Source organism: Protopterus annectens, chromosome 5.part0, assembly GCF_019279795.1.
Source record: "Protopterus annectens isolate FY-2018-M chromosome 5.part0, PAN1.0, whole genome shotgun sequence".
NCBI classification, from domain to species: Eukaryota; Metazoa; Chordata; order Ceratodontiformes; family Protopteridae; genus Protopterus; species Protopterus annectens.
Window position 1 is genome coordinate 309963640 of NC_056735.1, and position 23634 is coordinate 309987273.

Consider the following 23634-nt stretch of genomic DNA (forward strand, 5'->3'; position numbering starts at 1 on the left):
TAACACAGGAGCTACTCCTTCAGCTGTTTAAGTTCAGCTAGCATGGTTCTTTCTTGAGGGGTTCTATTATTAAGACTTCCTCATAAGGATCATACCTCAACTTTGAATCTCTGTTTTGGTCTTATGGGCATTTGTACAGCCACCCTGCTGACTTGTTGCTAAATGGGAGTCACAAAACCTTGGTCCCAGGAATAAGTTATTTCTTAGTAGCATTGGCTCCTGCCAGAGGAATTACAAAATAACAAGCCTTATTATGTAAACCTCCATTCCTCTTTTCAGAGAGATAGAGTCTCCCTAAGGATTAATCCTTCCTTTATTCCTAATTCCAATGTAAATTATACAATCAATTTGCTAGTCTTCTTTCTCAACCTTTCAAATAAAAGTAAATACTGTTGATATTTATTAGATGTTCACAGTCAATTACATGTTTATCTGCATACAACGTTACCTTAGCCAGATGGCTCTAAATTGTATTTTATTTGTCTAACACAGAAACAGATGGATTTGCCTGTTCCTTTCAAAAGCTCTTTCTATGAAAACCATGGCTACCTCCATAGTTTTCATCTTCAGCTTCTGTGGATGATATCCAGTATATGCAGCAGCAAATTGAGCTACTCCACACACCTTCACCATCTGATTCAAACTGTATTTGGTGTCCAGGTAAAAAGACCCACATGGTGCAATGGTGTTCATAAATATAATTCTGTGAATCCTCCCAAGATCAAAGGTAACTGGGGACTCTGTCCCATCAGTCAAGAATAAATGAAGATTGACAATATCAGATAAAGTTATGTACTTACCATAATGTTCCATCTGTGTTGTCCATCTTAATTTATCCTTAACTATACTCCCTTCCTCCCCCTGCCCTAGCAGTAGTTTTCTTGGAATGGACAATATGAAGTCCTTATTACTGTTTATCTATAAAGGTTCCAGATATAGCCTCTGTGAAGGCATGTTTACGTCATTCTATTTTTCTGCAAACTCAATCTGACGTAACTAGGAGAAAAGCATTGTTGGTAGGGTTAAGCTCGAGAGTTTTTGGTCATTAAGAGCTGTAGTAACGTCTGTGTCAGTTCCAATGTTCAGAACCAAACCCATCAGTCAAGGATAAATGAAGATGGACAACACATATGCAACGTTATGCTAAGTACGTAATTTATTTTGACTTCAAATTTCTAAGGGTGTGTTCCATATCCCCACACCTAGATAGTTTAAAACCTCTCGATGCCACAAACTTTATAAAGCTGTCACATTCCCTTGAAGAACATCATAAAATATGCTGTGTTACTTAACAATAGAAGATCTAAATAAAGTTCTACAGCTTTTTATATAGTGGTTTTGTTTTTGATTTAGGTACAGGCTTTGCAAGCTACTGCATCACTTCTAGAACTTTCAATAATGCCTACATGTTTTCTAAAACTGACTTTGCAAAACTGCCTACTTTTTCCAGTATCAGGATTCTGTCCTTCTGATGTAGAATATGAAACTCGTAGCTCTGAATTACCTTTCTTAACTTATATTTATTCTTGTTTAGCTTGAAATTTTGCTGCCTTAATTTATTTCATCACCATATCATTCACTTTCTATGCTCTTCTTGAGATTATTCTCCACACTAATAGAACAACAATTATGCTTACAACACCTCCTAAGCCTTCAAGTAATTGGACTGCAAGTTCTTTGGTTCACCTCTAGTGCAGAAGAAGTGCTAAATGGAAGTCTAAGGAATATGTGACTTTTTAAAGGTATAGCAAATGCATGCAACATAAAACATTATTCATCAAGCCTTATTTGGCAGTATTCTTGGTTTGCCACTGCTATTGAAAAAACTCACTGTTTTACATAGTAGAGGCCAGTTTCTCAATGGAAATCAAAGAGTAAACCTTTTTAGTAAATTCTTTAGCTCTTGCTGATTAGTGTAAATGCAAACCTTGATCTTCTTTATAATATGAGCTATACTATTCACCAATTATGCTTGTTTTAAATCTCTGTTAATGACAATTGAACTATTTGCTCACCTTATTTCTTGCTTTGTTCTTCTCCTGAAAGATACTCCCCAGGATTCAGCAAGCAGCTATGCAGGAATAAGTTATTCCTGCATGGCAGGGACTGTTCCCATACAGCACGGCAGCGCGCATTGCATATTCATGAAGGCGCGCTGTCTTTGCTGTTAAACGGACACAGAGCTGTGTACGAGTGCAGGGGGTGTGTCTGAGAGCAGAGCTCTCACAATACACATGCCCCTGCACTCCAGAATTGTCTTTTGGCAATTAAAAATGAGTAAGAATGCTCGTAACACCCCCCAACCCATCAGGAAAACAAAAGTGGTCAAAGGCAAAAAGGGCAATCATCCTTATCAAGCATACCTCTCAACTGTACAGATTTTTACAGAATGTCCAGATGTTTGCCTCATATTTATGGTGTTCCCCCTAAAATGTGTACCTGTCTGGCAAATAGCTAAGGATTGAAGTCATTAAATAATGACAAAATATTTGAGTTTAAGTCTCCATACATCCATCAGAAAATTCATGCTATTGTAAAATCTATTATTCTATCAACTTTTTAAAGTTTGTAAGAGCAATATTTAAAATCTGCCCCCATTTGTCCCCCCATCATTATAGGCTTTGTCCAGATATTTTACTCTAAGAGGCTGAGAGGTATGCTACCAAGCCAAAAGTTGTTAGGATAATACAGGCAGCATAAGCACATAGCGCACACCTCCCAAGCCATCAGAGTAAGTAATGTAGTCAAAGCCAAAAGGGACAATTGTCCCACAAAGCAGAAAGCTGATAAAATAACAGGTTTAGCATTAGCAGGGATATTCCAAAGTGTATAGATAAAATAATGCAACAAAACTTTTTTTTTTATAAATGAGATAAAGTTTAAGCATAGCTGCATGGGTGTGCCAGTTGCTTAGCTATGCTTACTTCAGCTTAAACAGCACAAGAAGTTAAATAGCAAAAGACATCCAACATAAGCAGTATTGTAATAGTGTAGTGGTTAGAACATACACTTTGCAAGCAGTCATTCCCGGTTTGATCCCCATTATAACCAATTCTTATTTTACATGTGAAAGCAGTAAATAAACAATTTTTTTTAGTATTATCTACTAAATAACATATATTTGTGAGCCGGAGTACTGCATTAGATCCAGATGTGAGGTGTCAGTTTAATAAAGTTGTGAAATCCCCATATAAACACAAGTGCCCCATACAATATAGTCACACACGAATAAATGTAATGAAAGCACATTTGGGGATGTCACGGACAGCAAACAAATTTATAATAAGTAATGAATGATGAATCATTGCACAGCTCTGCCTACCAGGTGTAAGCATTGTGTAAATATGACTGCTAAGCAATGAGTAGCCCAGCTAAGTGGATTTGCCCATTGGTAAGCAGTGCTAAACCTGTTCCTTTAAGCAATGCCAACCTTAGCTAAGCAGGTTTGCCCATAGCGTAGCTTAGCTCAGCATATTCAAAACTGTCCAATCACTGTAAAGTGTGGGAAATCAGCCATATTTAAACCCCAACAGGTTGGAATACAGTTCATAATGGGTTTCAGCTTCCCACTGTAGGCAGGATGGCTGGAGTTGGTGAGGGATTGTGCTTCCAGGTGCAGTGCTGGGGCATACAGGAGTCCAAGGTCATGGTAGGACTCCTGGTAAAAAAAACATGAGAGACTACTGCAGGACCAGTATCAGGGCTCCCAATACAAAGTGGAAGCCTGGGACCATCTCGCCCGTGATCTCACCAGTGCCATTGATATCTCTCAGACTGGTGAGTAGGTCAGGCACCACTATGCCAACTTGAAGCGGAGAAAGAGAGAGGTCTTGGATGAGTGGGTGAAAGAAGCAAGGCAGAGGGGTGATGTCTCAGCAGTGTGCAAGTAGTCATACCATTACTGTTTACTAAAGTCCAGCATGTGTATGTGATGGATAGGTATGCCTAAATATGTCTCTATTTCCTTTACAGCTGCAGATGATCAGGCTGTGAATCAGGAAGCCCATGCAAGTAGGCTGCAAAGGCAGCATTGTGAGGCTGGTGAGTAACAATCCTGTTTGTAGTAGTCATACCAAATAAATATAAAGTAGTAGAAAGTCATCTGGCAGTATAAAAACTGTTGTATGGGTTATACTGAATACACCAGACAATATGGCAGTAATTGTCCCATATAGGTCATATTTAAATAAAACTTTAACCGCCTGGCAATAAAGCTCTAAATCCTGGACTGGTTGTATTTACTCTGGTATTGTATGGCATTTATTGTTGCATTCTCTGAATAGTAATGTTGTATTAACCACTGTTACCCACACTGTGCTATATAAAAAAATGTCTAGGAATGTCTGTATAAGACTGTTGTAAGTACAAGATCAAATTGCACAACCAAGAGAAACTTAGACAGAAAACACTGAAGAGATAGACAGCAATATCCCAATAGCACACTTTACTGTGACTTAAATTGTATTTTTAGCAGACACAGCCATGGTTCGAATCCTGGGAGCGGTAGTAAGCTGTATGCATAATCATACCTCTCAACTGTACAGTTTTTCAGAATGTCCAAATAATTGGCTCATATTTTCTGCCTGTTCCTCTGTCCCCCTGGCAAATCAGTGGGATGATCTCAGAATTGTAGTCATGAAATAATGATATACATTTGATTTTCAGACCTCAAAACCTTCAAAAAATGTATATTAAAACAAATCCTGTCACTCATGCAACTCTCCAAGTTTATGACAGCAATATTCAAAACATGTCCCTATTTGTACCCCCATGTTGTCAAGCTTTGTCCAGAGTGTGTGCATTAAGAGATTGAGAGGAATGTGCAGTATATTAACTGGAATCTGGGAATATGTGTAGAAACAGTCAGGTAGTGTTAACAAACATTCCCTCCACAGGTCTGTTAGATAAGAAAATTGTGCCTGCCAATAAAGATTTAAATCCTGGACTGATGGTGTTTACTCTGGTATAGTATGGCCTAACATGCATCATTCAGTAACATCTGATATCAGAATAGTACTGTTGTGTCAACCACTGTTTCTCACACTGTGCTACATAAAAATGTGTAGGAACATCTGTGTAAGACTGTTGTAATTACAAGGTCAGATTGTACAACCAAGAGAGACTTAGAAAACACTGAAAAGATAGACAGCAATATCCAAATAGCACACTCTACTGTGACTTAAATTGTTGCATTTTTAGCAGACACAGCCATGATTCAAATCCTGGGAGTTTTAGTAAGCTGTATGCATACTCATACCTCTCAACTGTACAGATTATTCAGAATATCCAGATAATTGGCTCATATTTTCTGCCTCTTCCTCTGTTCCCTTGGCAAATCAGTGGGATGATCTGAGAATTGTAGTCATGAAATAATGACATACATTTGATTTTCAGACCTCAAAACCTTCAGAAAATGTATATTAAAACACATACTGTCACTCATGCAACTCTCCAAGTTTATGACAGCAATATTCAAAACATGTCCCTATTTGTACCCACATGTTGTCAAGCTTTGTCCAGAGTGTTTGCATTAAGAGATTGAGAGGTATGTGTTTAATATTAACTTTGAATCTGGGAATATGTGTAGAAACAGTCAGGTAGTGTTAACAAACATTCCCTCCACAGGTATACCTGGTAAGAGATGTAGAATTTAGCTATAAGACAGTTGAAGTGTATGCTGTGTACAAACATGCCACTGCCCAAACAAAGGCCATAGGGTATTGTAATAATACCTGCACCGTAATGATTAGAGCAATGATCATTAAAGTTGTGAGTATTACAAGGATATATAAGTTGTTAATTGACATCTCTCTCTCCCCCACCATATCTGCACAATAATCTAAATACACAAATCAGTGGGTATGTTTACACCAAACCTACTGTTGGGACATATGTCCTATTGTTCAATAAATATTGAAATGTGTTTCTATTAATTATCCATGTCGAAATACTATCATTGGTGGCCTGTTGTTATCAATGTAACCTGCATGTCATTATAATGGCCACTGTGGTTCCATATATGCATGTGTTCTGTTTGCTATGCAACTGTTCCAAATCTAGTGTTATGGGTTAATGGGAATATCTATGCATGCCTTTATAACTAATGCTGGAGTGTGTTGACTATTACTAACCCACATATGTTTTAAAACTGCAACACAATAGCACATATGGGAAGTGTGGTCCCAGCGGACCCACCTCTCCCACCTCATCTGGCCATGGCACCGGGCCCCAGCACACCTGGGACCCACCCTGGGACCTCCTCATCCACTGGACCGGCACCAACTTTGGGTGGAACCACCTCAGCGGATGGGACTCATCCCCTCTGGGAGTGGGTATGGACAGGATCCTGTCAAAGTCAGGTCTGGGAATTGGTGCATAGTGAGCTCTGAAGGGAGTTTGGAGATTTGCTATGCCAGCTTGAGGGCCCCGTGGAGCATTTAGAGGGGTCAGCTTGCCCCTCCTGCTCAACCCCCAACACAGCCACCTTCGGGGCCATGAAGGTGCAGTGGTGACTGCCCATGGGTGTGGACCTCAATCCCACTATTTCCATTTGGGGTTTCATGGGCTTCCAATTTCCCGATACCCCTCCCATCCAAGGTGTTTACCCCCACATGTGTCATATACCGCCCCTGTATGCTGTCTTGTTTGTCTTCCTACCCAACCTACCTCCCCAAATATACCTACTTAGCTTCCCAAACATCCCACTCTCACCTTAAAAAAAAGGGCAAATGTATCACCAAACACCATCATACTAGGTGACTTCAATTACCCTAATATAGACTGGGAACACTACTCAAGCCCAAACACCCTAGCCCAAAAGTTCCTGGAATTCATAAACTGAAATGCCATGGAACAACTAGTCACCATCCCCACAAGAGGAGATAACATACTTGATCTCATCATCACGAACATGGGAGCACAATGTTCAACACCGGAGGTGTACCCCTCACTGGTGAGATCAGACCACAAACTAATCTCGCTGGAGGTCCTCATCCCACCCCCACCTGAAATAAAAGACCACAGTAAAGAACTTCTCAAAGCCGACTTCACACTTCTAAAGACTAGTGTGGTCTCCTTTAAGGCCCCGAGCGGTGAGAAAACAGTACTCAAGCCGCTGAATCACTTACAAATGCCTTCTACCAGCACCTGCAGGACTGCATGGATAAGGCAATCCCAAACAAAACAAAGACTCTTTGTACCAAAGGCAAGCGTCCAGTCTGGTGGACCCCAGCCATAAACAAACTCTACAACAAAAGGAGGAAGCTACTACAAGATAGAGCAAAATCCTTAAAGGTAAGACACCCTTGATCACTATAAGTAAAAACTAAGAGCTCTCATAAAATCATCCAAAGCAAATTTCGAGAGAAAAATAGCTAAAGACTCAAAAGACAATCATAAGGCCTTCTTTAGCTATGTTAGAAACCTGGGAGGAAACTCCCAGATATGCTCAGAGCTAGTTCAAAATGATGTGAAGATTACTGATCCTACAGACATTGCCAACATACTGGCTGACAGGTTCAGTGCAAACTTCTCCCCTCCCAAAAGGAGATATCTATACCAAACGATTGCAGCCCCAAACATCTCCAGCGCAAGTGGAGAACTGCTCTCCAAAGCAAAACACAGCATCCATGGGACCTGATGGTGTCCCGGCTGTGTGCTCCATGAACTCAATGAGAATTAAACCCACAGCTAGGACAGCTGTTTTATCAAAGTCTTACCTCTGGATACGCAGGGGGGGTGGCGCACTGCAACTGTGGTACCACTTCACAAAGGCGGTGCCTCCACCGACCCTGGAAATTACCGGCCATTAGCTTGACAAGCCTTATCTGCAAAGCCATGGAGAGGATCATAATGGACCTCATAAATAAAGACATAGGAATTTGCAGACTTTGGATCCAACCCAGTTTGGCTTTGTCAAAGGCAGATCATGCCTTTTAAACTTGGTTGACTTTTGAAACAGTCACCAAAGCCATTGATGAGGGAAAGGCAGTCCATACAGCCTACCTCGATCTGGCTAAGGCCTTGATACAATACCCATTCGGTATCATTGAAAAACTCATCAGCTTAAATGTCAACCCATACATCACAAGATGGGTTGCAAACTGGCTGAGTGACAGAACCCACAGGGTCAGAGCTGCTGGCGCCATGTCAGACTCAAAGCCTGTCACAAGTGGTGTCCCACAGGGCTCAGTCCTGGGCCACTCTTGTTTGGCATCTACTTTTCCAAGTACAAGCAAACACAGGAGGGTTATGGCTGACAAAGTTTGCAGATGACTGCAAACTGGGCACCATAGTAGAAAACACATCTGACACAGATATCCTTCAGAAGGGTCTCACAGAAACGGATAACTGGTGCCAGAGCCACGGCCTAAAGTTAAATGCCAAAAATGCATAGTCATACCCTTGGGACCCTTCAAAACAAGGTTACCCCTAGCTACCAAATAGGTGGCAATCCACTGAGCACAGAAGAAGTTATCAGGGACCTGGGGACCCAGGTTGATAGTAGTCTGTCATTCGACACCCATGTAGCTAAAGTAGTTAGGAAGACCTTCTACATTGCCCACCTTATCATGAAGGGATTCTCATCTAGATCAAGGAGGTCATAGTCTCCCTTTACTCATCACTCATCAGACCAATGATTGAGTACAATGCCCCATTGAATGTATCTGACCCGACACTTGCAGCAGCTGGAGAGGCCACAAAGTTCCTCACCAAAGGATAAAGGGTCTCAAAATCTGTCCTATGCTGCCCGACTGAAAGAACTCCAGCTCTATTCAGTCGCTTGCAGCTGCTCAGAGGTGACCTTTGCCTAACATACAAGGCCATGTCAAACCCAGATTTGATGAATATGCTTCACCTCAAAAATCTAGATCCATCAGAGCCACAAGGCGGAGACTTAAACCTTGACACGGGCTATTAATAGGGTGCTGGAGGGATAGATTCATCACCCAAAGACTCCCTATGCTGTGGAACAAAATCCCGGTACATGTGAGGCAGAGCACCTCGCTGGCCTTGTTCAAGAGAAATCTTGACCAATGGATGGGAGATCGCAGATATACCCCAGGGATTACCTCAGTGTCACTGCTCGACAGAGGCACAGCAAAATAATGGGTATAGTTCCCCATACTAAAGGGGTGGCGTAAGCCACAAAACGATGGGCTAGGCTTGTAAATGCCCTCGGGCAGATAGCCTAGTATGAACCTATGAACCTATGAACCTATGTTCCCAAAAATAAATTTTGCCCCATACATAGCTCTCCACTTCACACAAGTGGCCACTGGACACATGCAATCTGGTCTAATTGGCTTCACAACACATTATCATTGTCCTCACCTCTCTCTCAGGGGTTTGAGTGTCCAAATCTATCTCCAAAATCAGTACATATGCACAGCTGTTGCTGTAGAAGAAATGGACAGCTATGGACCTTCCCTATACCTGTCCTGCACATCCCCAGCTACTTTCCCTATTGTGTTTCCCTCTGCATGCCTCCTTTTTCACCACTTTCTTTTAAAGAAATTAGTGTGGGGGTAAGCGGGTTTAAGCCTGTTTGTGTGGCGGCAAGCAATGGCTACACAGATTAAGCACTGTCAGGCTAACTGTCTGTAAGCATATTTAACCGGAAGTTACTGTTGCTTACCATCACACAAACCTGCATACAACCACTTAAAAGTGCCTTAATCACTCTGTATCCAACAGCCATTGTTCTGCCCAGCAACATGCAAGTCTCAAACCCAGGACACTGCACACCATAGCCACAGTGATTTACCATTAAGCCATTTGAGCTGTACAAAAATGTGATGTTTTCTCAAACATATCATGCAGCACAGTCATTCAATAGTAGGGAAAATGTATTTATATATATAGATGTATGGCTGTATATATATATATATATATATATATATATATATATATATATATATATATATATATATATATATATATATATATATAATGTGTATTGCATTCGTACATTGGATCCACACTCTGAACCTCTCACTGCAAAGCATCTGACCAAAGGCACTGTTAATAGGGGTGAAGGGGCCCAAAATAGGGATCTCTTGTAATTATTGCCATTATCCCTTCTTCCACAGCTGAACAGATCTGCCTTGCAACACAATAACCATCACTTGCAAATCTTGAACCAGGACCCTGCACAACATAGGCACAACAAGTTAACAGTAAACCATCTCAGCTGTAAGATGCCAGAATGATATCTCTAACATATCATGCAGAACAGTCAGTCTACCATAGGGAATGTACAATGTGGAAGCAGTAAATATTCCAATGAAACATATACATGCACATATATACATGCACACACACACACACACACACACGTGTGTGTGTGTGTGTGTGTGTGTGTGTGTGTGTGTGTGTGTGGGTGTGTGAGTGCGTGTGTATACATATACATACGCATATAAATATATTACTACTAATAGATATGTATAAGAAGAGTATATATAGAGGGTGCACAGAATATCAAACAGCCATTATCCCTACAGTTGCCACCTTTTAAAATGGCCAGTGTTGGATTCTTTCCTACAAATGAGAATTATTGCATGAAACATATGCCCAGATACAATGCAAAGTACATAACACCACACACAAGTTTGCATACATAGAAATGTTTATTTGTGTACTATTTCAGTTGTTAATGCCATTTCTTATAGCAGTTAGGTGTTTGAAATACATAATAACTGATTAATGCAACTCTCAAACAAAACATTTGATATAGTAATCTGAAAAACATAACATACTTTGCTGTCCAGGCTAAGGCCTTCAAGTAGTACAACAGTAAAAAAACACTTGCCTTGAAGATAAGAACCAATCAACACTTAATTACAGATGTAGTTCAGCAGCCTCCAATTACACTCTGTACTCAACCCCTAGGAGGAAAAGTATTAGTTGCCACAATGTAAAAGTATCTGTTACATAGCAATGCTTAACTTAAAATGTCAGTATCACACTGATAAACAGAACTGTCTGTAAGACAGTAAGCTCTAGCCCACCACTGTTCACATGGTGAAATGTATAACAATGTACAGTCATATACCTTAATGTTTCTTACTACTGATTCCCATCACATGTTGTAACAGCCTAGGTTAAAAACATTTAATTTCCCTCCCCCATAAAATGTCTTAAAAGGGCATATAACAGTGTTTCCCATACATTGACCTCCTGACTTTTCAAGGTCACACACATTTTGCCCAGCTGTAGCCTCATATATATGGACCCTATCTCACAATTTGTGTGGGAGTCCACAACATCACTGGAATGATAGCAGGAATGCCAGCACCAAATAATGATAGGCCATTACTTAACAACCTCTTACTGCATGACATCTGGACAAAGCCTGGTATATATGGGAGGACAGGGCTGGAACACAGGGACATATTTGCAATATTGTTGTTATACACTGTGAAAGTTTCTGGTGTTACAGGACTGGTTTCAACATACCCTTACTCAGGAATATGAAGTCAGAAACACAGATGGATGTTGCCATGTACTGATAGCAATCAAAGGAGAGAATGCCACTGATATGTCAGAGACAAGACCTGTTTAGTGAACAGACAAAACATAACAGCCAATTACCTAGCCATCATATGGACATGCCAACAGTTGAGAGCTATGCAGACAGACTGCATTCCATGCAAACCTAACATGTAAACACACGCCCTGTAAAACTAGCAGTATTCAATGAATATAACAACAATACTCACACTGCCCGTAGGTCTGGAACCTTATACAAACATGTAGATGGCTGTGTTCACAAGTCCTGTTGTAAGAGGTATTGCTACCTGCTGTCTGTAACACTGCTGCCCACACACAGGAAGGATGTCTTCCATACAGGAAAGGTAAAGGGACAATGTCCACATGATGTAGTCATTTATAGTAGTGGGTTGCTATGACATTGGCTATTGGAAGTACTACACAGCTAGCTGCATGCAGTTAGCAAGTGGGGAACACCAATTGGTGCAGAGTCCATCACCTGATCATGAGCATCACCTACAAAAGCCATGCTGCAACCTATTCAAGCCAGCTTAATCCCTGTAATGGAGAGAGAGAGTCAGGTAGAGAGAGAGAGCAAGATAAAACAAAAATAACACTAAAAAAATACTACAAACAAAAAATAATAAAACAAACAAGGAAGATATCCAAGTGGTACACAGAAGAGTCCACGATAATAAAACAGGTATGTAAAACATGTATGGATGTATTTGAATGTAGTACTTGGTCTGTAATAATGGGATAGATGATGTTGAAAAATGTATATGTGCCATCAAGACTTGTTGCTGTAATGATGTCCTGCTGAGCAACTGCTACGGACATAGCATCAGTGGGCCATACCTGTCAACTGTGCAGATCTGCACAGAATGGCAATATTTAAGCCATCACAGTGTTTGCTCTGTTCTTCCAAACATGTATATTAGTCTGACAAATAGCTGAAGGTGGAAGTAATGAAGTCATGATAGACACATGAGTTTCAGACCCCACCACCTTCAGAACAGTCATGGTAATGTGAAATGTATCATGCACAAACTTCATAGGTTTGTAATAAGCCTATCTACGACTTTTTGAATGTGATTTTTCAGGCAGTCATTAACAAGAGAATAATGGACAGTATTTTCCTCTACTAGGTACAGCACACACTTTAAATGTGAATAATCATGTACTGGAGATGCAAGAATACAACAAAGCTATTGTCTTAACATACAATAACCACTTCACAGGACTGAGGGACATCATTTGGCGTAACTGGAACATTTTTGGTATTGACCAAGAATTTACTAACATAGTAGGAACAGTTCCAAAAATTGTATATTGGAAAGATACCAATATAAAAACCTTGATAGAAAGAGGTAATGACACAGGATAAAAGGAAGCATGTCTAGATGTGGATACTGCTCCCAATGCAAACATATGTTAGAAACAGATACTATCTATATCCCTAACATTGGTAGATAGACTCTATATAAGAAGTTTAACTGTAACAATAAAACAGAGGTTTATCTAGCTCTATGCACAGAATGTTCATGTTTCTACATAGGAAAAACTCTCAGTGCTATTAGAATTAGAGTATATCAGCATCATCGAGACATTCAAAATAAAGACAACAAAAATGTCTTAGCTGCACTTTTCTAATAATGAAGGGCATGGTTTCAAGTTTATTATTATTGACCAAGTAACCTTGGGGGACAGAGGGGGACCACTGAATGACTACTTAGAATATAAGGAATTAAAATGGCAGCTTAAAACAAATGCAGGTACACATCCTGGATTAAATAGCTCCATATCCATTAGCTCTATTCTTAGACTTAAAGCTGAATTTTTTATGACATGAACAATGATGTAAAAAATACATTTAATTCAATATTTTAATATTATCTAATAACATTTTTTATAAGGGTGTCAACATCTTGCAAGTTTATGTTTATAAAACTGCATGGAATGGAAGACTAGAAATATTCAATGCATTTTAAGTCTTTTACTGATTGTGTCTTTAAGTGTTAATTAGGGACATAATGAATTAATGTTGAATGGAGTATATAAAAAGGCTGGGTAGTGTAATTGGGGTGTATTCTGAAGAAGTTTCTCATTTACTGAAACAAAATCGCTAAATAAACTTGTGGTGGATTGTGTTCTAGTTCCTGTTTGTCTTTTCATCAATATATACATATATAGGGTCTATATCATAATGTCGAATGCTAACAAGTTCAAAGCACTAAACTTTGAACTTTAAAGTTCAAAGTGTAAAAATGTCGAAACATATAACGGAGATTGCCATAGAGTGCGGGAAGGGAAGATTTCCCTTTACTGCACTGTAGTGCGATCTTGGAGTTGGCATATTTAAGTAGTGGGGGGTGTGGGAGTGCTGCCTCCCTGCATAGAGCATTTTTTTGTTTTGGATTTTGAGTGGGGTTTTTTTGACATTCGACATTTTTAGACTTCGTTCTTTCAAGTTCGAAGTTTGAATCTTCGAAGTTGTCAGCATTCAACAATATGATATAGACCCCCTATATATAAATACGTTTTCCCTACTGTTGAATGACTGTGCTGCATGATATGTTTGAGAAAACATCACATATATATATATATATATATATATATATATATATATATATATATATATATATATATATATAAATTCATTCTCCCTACTGTTGACTGACTGTGCTGCATGATATGTTTGAGAAAACATCACACATATCTACAGCTCAGATAACTTACTGGTAAATTGATGTGGCAATGGTGTGCAGGGTCCTGGGTTAGATACTTGCAAGGGCTGATAATTTATTTGGTGGCCAGAACAAGGGCTGTTGGATACAGAGTGACTAAGGCACCTGTTAGCAGTTGTAAGCAGGTGCAAAATGGACAGTTATGTATGGTGTGAAATTTGCGTTGGGAACAGATTGCCCTTTTTTAGTTAAGGTGAGACTGGGATGTTGGGGAAGGATATTAGGTATATTTGGGGAGGTAGGTTGGGTCAGAAGACAGACAAGGCAGCATACAGGGGCGGTATATGACACATGTGGTGGATAAACACCTTGGATGGGGAGGGGAGCTTGGAAATTGGAAGCCCATGAGCCCCCAAATGGAAACAGTTGGACTGAGGTCCCTTCCCATAGGCAGTCACCACTGCATCTTCATGGCCCTGAAGGTTGTATGCTGGAGGCTGAGCAGGAGGGGCAGGCTGACCCTCTAATTGTGTCACGAGGGCCTCAAGGTGGTGTAGCAGATCCCCCAATTCTCTGTGGAGCTCCAAATGCACCAGACCCTGGACTTGACTTCAGGTGACAGGATCCTGTCTGTGTGCGCACCCAGGGGGGGATGAGCACCATCCCCTGAGATGGTTCCACCTGAAGATAGTGCAGGACCAGCAGATGAGGAGGTCATGGGTTGGGTCCCAGACATGCTGTGGCCTGGTGCCATGGCCAGATGAGGTGGAAGAAGTGGTTCTGCTGTGAACAGCCTTTCCAAACATGCTATTGTGTTGCAGTTTTAGAACATATGTGGGTAGTAATAGTCAACACAATCCAGGATTAGTTATAACAGCATGCATAGATATTCCCATTAACCCAAAACACCAGATTTGGAACAGGTGCATAGCAAACAGAACACATGCATATATGGGATCACAGTGGCCATTACAATGGCATGCAGGTTACATTGTTAGCAACAGACCACCAATGATAGTGTTTCAACATGGAATATGAATAGAAACACATTTCAATATTTGTTGCACAATAGGATATATGCCCCAACAGTAGGTTTGGTGTAAACGTACCCATTGATTTGTGTGTTCAGATTATTGTTGCAGATATGGTGGGGGGAGAGAGATGTCAATTAACCAACTATTATATCCTTGCAGTATGAGGTCCTTTTTTTCCTGTTTATGTCTTCCAGGTACCATGTCATAGGAGTGTCTCCATGCTTATACTCCACAGGAGAATGAAATATTAATCAACTACCTTGTGCATCACCACAGAACCCTCTTTGGGCATATAGCCCATGATCTGCAGGAGAGGACTGCCCTGTGGAACAAGCTCGTCCACAAGGTAAATGATGTCGGCCTGCACAACCGCAGTTATGAGCAGGTACGACATCATTGCACTGATCTCATCTGCCACTCTCGTCAGCGTGCTGCTGCAGTTTGGAGGGACCAAATAGCCAAAGGTGGGGGTCATGCCATACAGCCCCCACTGACACATGCTGAGGAGCTCCTCACGATCCTTGGGGCACCCACCCACCAGCCAAGCCAAGAACCTGAAGATAGCATAGTAGAGGTGGGTGCTATCCACGCAATGGACGAGGAGAGTGCAGGTAAGATCCCAGGGCACATTAGTAGACCACTGTTGCTTATCTATCTTAATCTGTAAAGTATCTTCATGCATATATCAGATAACATAGTCTGTTGCTGCAGTGTAGTAATGAACAGATGTGCACAATCTGTAGTATTGTGGGTTTGTACTGTTGATGTACTGAAATGCTGCTCCCACCCTGTACCAATGCCACAGGTGTGGCTACTGATATTACATCTCTCAGACAACTATGTAGGTCCCTTTAATACCTCTGGGGCAGCAACATGTAGCTGGTGAGTATATATTTTTTTTTGTTCAAGTTTGCCAATACACTGGTCATGTTATGACCATGGTATTTGCCATGCACACATTTAACACACCTACCCATAATGCATGCTGTACATGTTCACTTATCACTGCTGTTAAATGCACTACATCACAGTGATCACCATGGTGGCATATCTGAAGGGTATGTAAGAGTCCTGCAGTATAACTAACAACCTGTCAGTGCAAGATGTGTGGACAGAGATGAACATAATGGTGGGACAAATAGCCTACAGTAGGGACATGTCTGAAACATTTCCCTTATACAGTGGCTACAACAGTGTATATACCACTATTGCAATGGCAACTGTTACAGACCTACATGACAGCATATCACAATACCACATTTCACAACATTTACAACCTGTAATGTGATCCTAACATGAGCAATGAATGTGTAATATGGAATCTTATGTTAGGACAACAAATATGGGGAATACATACCTTAACAAACACTGGAAGCATATGTGTGCACACTCCAAATAACATATTGTGGAAGCAGCTTTTGAGGTACTGACAGCATTCACTCTTCTTGAGTACACACCTTACATCAAGTACAGGTCCTCAATGTCACACCAAGTAATGGCCTGCTATCCAAGAAGTATGTCCATGACATTTGCCCACTCACCTGCAACAGAGGCAGCCATGGCTTGCAGACATCTTACAAACAATGGAATGGATCCCATATCCAAAAGGTAGCACTCAGGAGTGGGAGAGGTAGCCTTATCTCAACATTGCATATACCATGCCAAACAGTGCAGACAGTCATGTATGTGACTATGAAGTATGGGACAACATTAATGTAGAAAATAAACAGATGCCCATCCAAGACAGATGACAACATATGTTGCAAACTGGTCATGGACGCTGCCCAGAAACATGCAGCAACACTGAGGGACTTGCAGGAATGTCTAGCAAGTACTGCCTGTGCAGTACCTGTGTCAACAATTGCCTGGACTCTGCATAAATGTAGCCTATGGGTTAGGGTAATCAGATTGAAGAGTTGTTCCACAGGAAACATCATCAAGGGCTCTCTACAGGTAGCATATGCATAACATCAAGTCTCCCAAAGGCATGTGTTGCAATGTGTAATGGTGTACTGAAACCAGGGCTGAAACTTACAGACAGTATTAATAAAGATACATGTGCTGCACAAGCAACACCTCACTCCACCTCAGGCCCACCATCCCCATCTGTACCTTGCTGGTGCCAGTGTACACCTTTAGCTTTGCTGTTCATTGGCAGGAACTAGACTGGTATGCATGGTGTTCTGAATTTGGGACACTGTACAATGACACTCATGTGTGACCCATAGTTGTCAAGTATCTGCAAAAAGGCTGAGGATTAGAAGGGGTGTCATCCTGAGACACAACAGTGAACTGAAGCATACATCCAAAGCTCACTAAGAATGACTGTATCTGAACACAGTCAAGGTCATGAATTGTGTCAGACATAACCGTGACTCCACAGCAATAGTGAACACACTGTGTGACCTCCAAGGGCTGTGCACATGAGCTGACCTTGCAATTTGGCAGAGTTGGGGGACATTTGTAGGGCAGAGTGACCAAATAATGGCAAGTGAAGATGGGCCATGCTAGTATACCCCTTCCAGGAATATTGACTGCTGTAGTTCACTTAACAGATGCTGCAACAAATCATCATGTTAAGGATGTGCACACTTATGTAACCCACATATTGTATGCATCTCAATCAGCATCTGCACAATTAACACTTTTGTTTGATACTGCATTTGATTGCACAAGTCATATGTCACACATCAGGTGTGTGTAATGTTAACATATGCAGTATCTTGGCCCCATGGCATATCAGGGAATAGGGTGGCATGTCAATAAGGGTGTGCACACTCCTCATAGCTACAGTAAGCTTTGAAGGTTGTAAGTGTATTTGGATTTTATTGCTCATGCATGCACTGCTGATGATGATATCTGCAAATCAGAGATCATACATTCATTATTGACATCTGTCCTCATATCATCCCAAGTATGTGTCAGACACAGACAGAGCAACAGAGCAAACATAACTGCCACACATATTCACATTCAGCAATGGTGTGTACACTCATGAGGTATGATGCACAGTACATGCCAGGGTGCTGAACAGGTGCACAGCAATACTGTGTACATTGGTGTGTTCCAGGGGAAGGGGCATCACCTACTAACACAACTCATGCATCACAGAGATGTATAATGTTGGTAACAAGGGTTGAGTATAGCTGCAGTGCATGCTGTTGACTGCCATATGTCATGCATGTTGAGAGTTGGATAATGAGAGGTCTGTGTAATATCTTTGTGCCCCCTCACCTGTGTGTGAGTGTGTCTGTGTGTGTGTGTGTGTGTGTGTGTGTGTGTGTGTGTGTGTGTGTGTGTGTGTGTGTGTGTGTGAGTGTGTGTGAGTGTGTGCAGAGGTAAGCAATGAAGTACAGGTCTTAAATTACATTTTTTTGTTTCTCCTCACAGGTGGTGAGGTGGGTCAGGTCCCTCCTTCAGGTAAACTGATGTTAGTGTCCATACAGACATTGACAATGATGATAGGTATGGTGAGGCACAGGCAGGGTTGTCAGGGGCCGAAGCTGTACCATCGGTTGACATCCCACTGTTATCCACCCCATCCCCACACACTATCACATTGCCTATACATACCCCATCACCAATGGCCATAGATTAGGGACATCTGGTGGATGGTGGCATGGGACAAGACAGTGTGGTGACTATGGCAAGTGTGTCTGTACACAGCAGCCATAGCCAGCTGACCGGTGAGGTACCACACAGGCAGATGTACAGGGGTGCTCATAGGAGGGCTGCTGGCCATCATGCCCCTGGCAGACGTTCCACAGCAGGTGTCACCAGATGCATGTTTTGGGCCATCATGGAGGCACAGGCACATATGTAATTATATACCAGACAGAGTCTGAGGCTCCAGAGGGCTACTCATTCTGCTGTAATTGACAACATTCATGATCTTGCAGGTGCCCACTGTTATTTTCCAGAGGTCCTGGATAGACGGTTGAGTGAGATGGTGGGAATACTTGACCATGCAATGTACGTGTTAGAGCATATGGTGGGAGTAGGGTGACAGCCACATGGACGTAGGTCAGCAACACCAACAGGTGGAGGTGTATGTGGACATGCAACAAGATGCAGCCACTGCCGTAGTGGTAGTACCAGCACCAGCACTGCAGGGGGGTGCTGTCCACACCACAACAGAGCAGGCCACGAGCACGTGGTCCTGGCTGGGCCCAACAGGGATCTGGATCCAGCAGACATTTGTCATCATCAGGGGAACGTACCATATCAGGGCTTGTACATGGTAGTGCCCATGGAACCCCTGGCAGGCACAGTTCTCGTGTCCATGGCTGCAGATGGTGATCTTCACACCCCACCATGTACAGTCTGCAGCTGTCCAACTAACCCCTGTATAGGGCAGCCACATGGCAGAACTGTGTGCATACACACACACACACACACACACACACACACACACACACACACACACACACACACACACACACACACACACACACACACACACACACACACACACACACATCACCAACACAGCTAGGGCACCTCCATACCTACACACACCACATCTGCACAGCCCAATTAATAAGAAACCTCCCTAACACACACACATGATGTCAACCAAACGGCTCAGCCTAGGTCTCTGGCAAACCCAAAACACACCCTGTGCATATGATGATACCTGTGCCACATCTATGTCATCCATACCATCGATGCAGGGATAGGCTAATATGGTTCTGATGTGCAGGGTGAATGTATTAAGGTGTAGCAATGTAATGCTGTGTAACATGTTTTCAGCAGGAACGTTTAATGCTTACATGTCAGGATGTGTAGCTGTCCAGCCATGATGCATTATAGCTGTTATTAACACTGACTAATTGTGGTCTCTATAATGTATTCAGTTTGTGTTGTAGGTGTCTGTGTCAGCAGGATGTTGGTCTGCTGTTGTTTCTACAAGGGGTATGGCACTGTTGTGACACATTGACTGTGTCATATCCTGGGTATAGCTGAACACATATAACAGGTCTGTATAACAGTTACTGCAAGTGCCACATGGATGATAGGTCTGAGGGGTCTATACAGGTGAGTGCACGGTGGCTGATGTCAGCAGCCCTTCTAAAGTGGACAATGGTAAGTGTACTGGGTGGCACACACCACATGTTTGTGTATAACGCACACACACACACAGAGGCTTTGGTGTTGATGCAATACACAGAGAATACTGTACACATGGATGTACTTAATTTTGCAGTGAACCCATTTTTGCATATGTAATTTCACCAAGACAAAATAGGCAAAACATCACATTAGTAAATAATCAGTCTGCTAATTTAATGCCATTGATGATGGTACTGGCAGAGTATATCTCCCCTTTCCTAATGCAGTGCAATCCTGGAGTTGGTAATCATAGGTGTGCTGGTATTGGTGGCACAGCCCTCCACTTTGGGGGGGTGTGGGGTGATGTAAATCCGCATATAGTTTGATTGACAACACTTAATCTGTTAACATAAACTGTACAGTATTACAGCAGACTAAGCGGGGGGATACACACAACAATAACCCCAATGAGGGTGGCTGTTTCCACAACATCCACACTCAACTATATATACCAACTCCAGTATTGCTGCACAGCTATACAGTTGGGAAGAGGGCATTTACACATCTACTACTAGTTTTGATGGAATGTATTTCCACAAGATGATTCCTTTGAAATGTTAGCATTTGCCAGTCAGTTCTCTGACAGATGACCTCCTGGGACATGTATTTTCTGAAAAGTGAAGTAGATCTCATCACATACACAGATTTACTTGGCAACACTGAGAGTAGAACCCCCTACCTATGTACTTATTGCTACTAATGTGTTTGGCCTTAATTGCCCACAACACACACCTTTTAGGATGAGGTGTGTCCCAAGTTTCTTGTTAAGGGAAGAACATCAACAGGCCTTGTACAGTATAGTAATGGGGATGTACTGGGTGTTAATGAACAGTACATAGTATGACATACTGTCAAATATACATTGACAAACAAATAACAGTCATAGACACATCTGAGCAACCTGGGTTTATCAGTGCTAACTACCTTGTCAGTGAATCCATTATGTTACAGATAATTTGCACACAGCACATGCATCATTAGGCTGGATAGTGTAATCAGTTACCTGTATTGTTGATGGTGACAATGGTTCTCATACCGTGGTCCTTGGGACATGTACTGGGGGGTACCATGGTGTAAAGACAGTATAGCCAGCACCCACACCCCACATTGGATATTTTACTCACTGAAACCCATGATAATACTCTGATATACCCACAATCACACCTTGATCAGGAATGCAATACGACCCCTTGTCTATCTCATCAGTGCTACAACAGGGATATGCATTTATTGCACGTGCCACATGGATAGTAGGGTGATGGTTTATCATGGCTCTCCTAATATCAACAACATGACTATCCCTTATACTGTATGGCAAGGTGTATTGTATTTGGAAAATGTGGCCTCAGAATGGTGTATCCTACAAATATACACACTTGCACACATACACACACTTGCCAGGACTCAGAGGTAACCCATGCCTATCTACCCATTTGTACAACAATGTTGCTCTGGTACTGCAAGCTCCAGGTAGCCCATAGGGTGAAGAGTGTAACAAGGTACATTTAATGTCCATTACAGCACCAGCCATTTCTAACTATGGCAATGGGGGCTGTAGTGGGTGAGAAGGCCCTCAGGGTATTATCAACTACAAGTATACAAACACACAGACACTGTTATTCCCAATAATGCACACTGACACATTTGTCAGTACTGGGTTCCATAGGTGCAGGTGTTCCTAGGTGTGTACCAGGATATTGTCCATGGAGAGATGAGAAGAGTAGGGGATATGGATACAGTGGTATCATGCAGCCTGACATTTGTCAGCAGGCCATCTATCAACTGATGGCACATGAGTGATCCTCAGGGTGACAATTAAATGCAACATTCAATCATCTAGTTGTCTCTTGCAGAGGGCCAGTAAGGTGCTCCAAATGACACATATGCAACATATATTACATAACACGGCAAGTCTCTGGGGTGGAAACGTGTACCCAAGCATGTTCTGTTGACTGTGGTAGTCTAGTTAAGGTATCCATGGCATGTGGTGCATACAGGGTGGGGTTTCCTAGCTGTGGCATTCATAACACAGCTGGGCAGATATGTCAGTGTCAGTCAAGCATAGATTGCCTGTAAGCAGCAAGCAGCCAAGATGCATACCTGACATTTGCACATCTGTACAGAGGACAGACAGAAATCAGCTAGCCAACAGGTTATGCATTAGGATGAATGTTTTGACAGATAGACGTATGACACTGATAGGTATGCCATTACTACATGATAGCAGCCCTCAATGACATGTCATACACACATAGGAGTCTACAGTTAATATCCACATATCAGATCAATATCCAGTAGCAAATACTTATTAACACACAGCTCACACACCAAGAACATGATAGTCAGTACTCAGAGTCTAGTTTTGCATGCAGGGGTGTATGGTTCCAGTACTACAATCTGCAATCTACTCTTACATGGGAAAGCACTGTTAACAGTAGAAACATAATGATACAATACATGCAAGTGTGACTGCATATAACCTGGGATACTACCCATGTATGAAACACATACAAATGGAAAAGATTGTTGTACTAGCCATATATACTCAGGTGTCCCAGACAGTATACTCAAACCCCTTGCTACTGTAATGACAGCACATAGAAGCATGTTATGTATGTGGAATTAAATATACTTATTAAAGATATCATTACCCTGCTATTTCATCAGACTGGAATGTGATCACTGGTTACAGGGGCTGAGCCATGCTTAGCAGGTGTAAGCATTGCTTAAATATAAACGCTAAGCAGATTTGCACAGTGGTAAGTGAAGCCTATACAGTGTAAGTGCCTATTCATTTAACCATACGTTAGCACCAATTACCGTCTCACAAACCCGCTTAAAGCTGCTCAAAACTGCCTTAACCACTCTGTATCCAACAGTCCTTGCTCTGCCTAGCAACAAAATAAACAGCCCTTGCAGGCCTTGAACCCAAGACCCTGTACACTAAAGTCACAGCAGTTAACCACTAAGCCATCACAGCTGTGAAAATGCTTGTTGTTTTTTCCAACATATCTGTCAGTACACATACTGAATAGTAATAAACACCTGCTTTGACTTCTACAATTGTGTTGTACTTGTTAGTGAAATTAGTGTTGAATCAGTATGTTGCTATATCTAAATATACACATATCAGATAAATATGGTGGGATACATCTGGGAAGATATATACAACACTCATGTTTACACATAACAAGGATATAGATCTGAAGAAGTTCCTATACAATAAAGGACGAAAGCTCTATTTACCATGAGGGTTTAGTATTTATTTATTTAGTGTTTAAAGAGAAGTTTTTGCAGTATATTTATGAAGT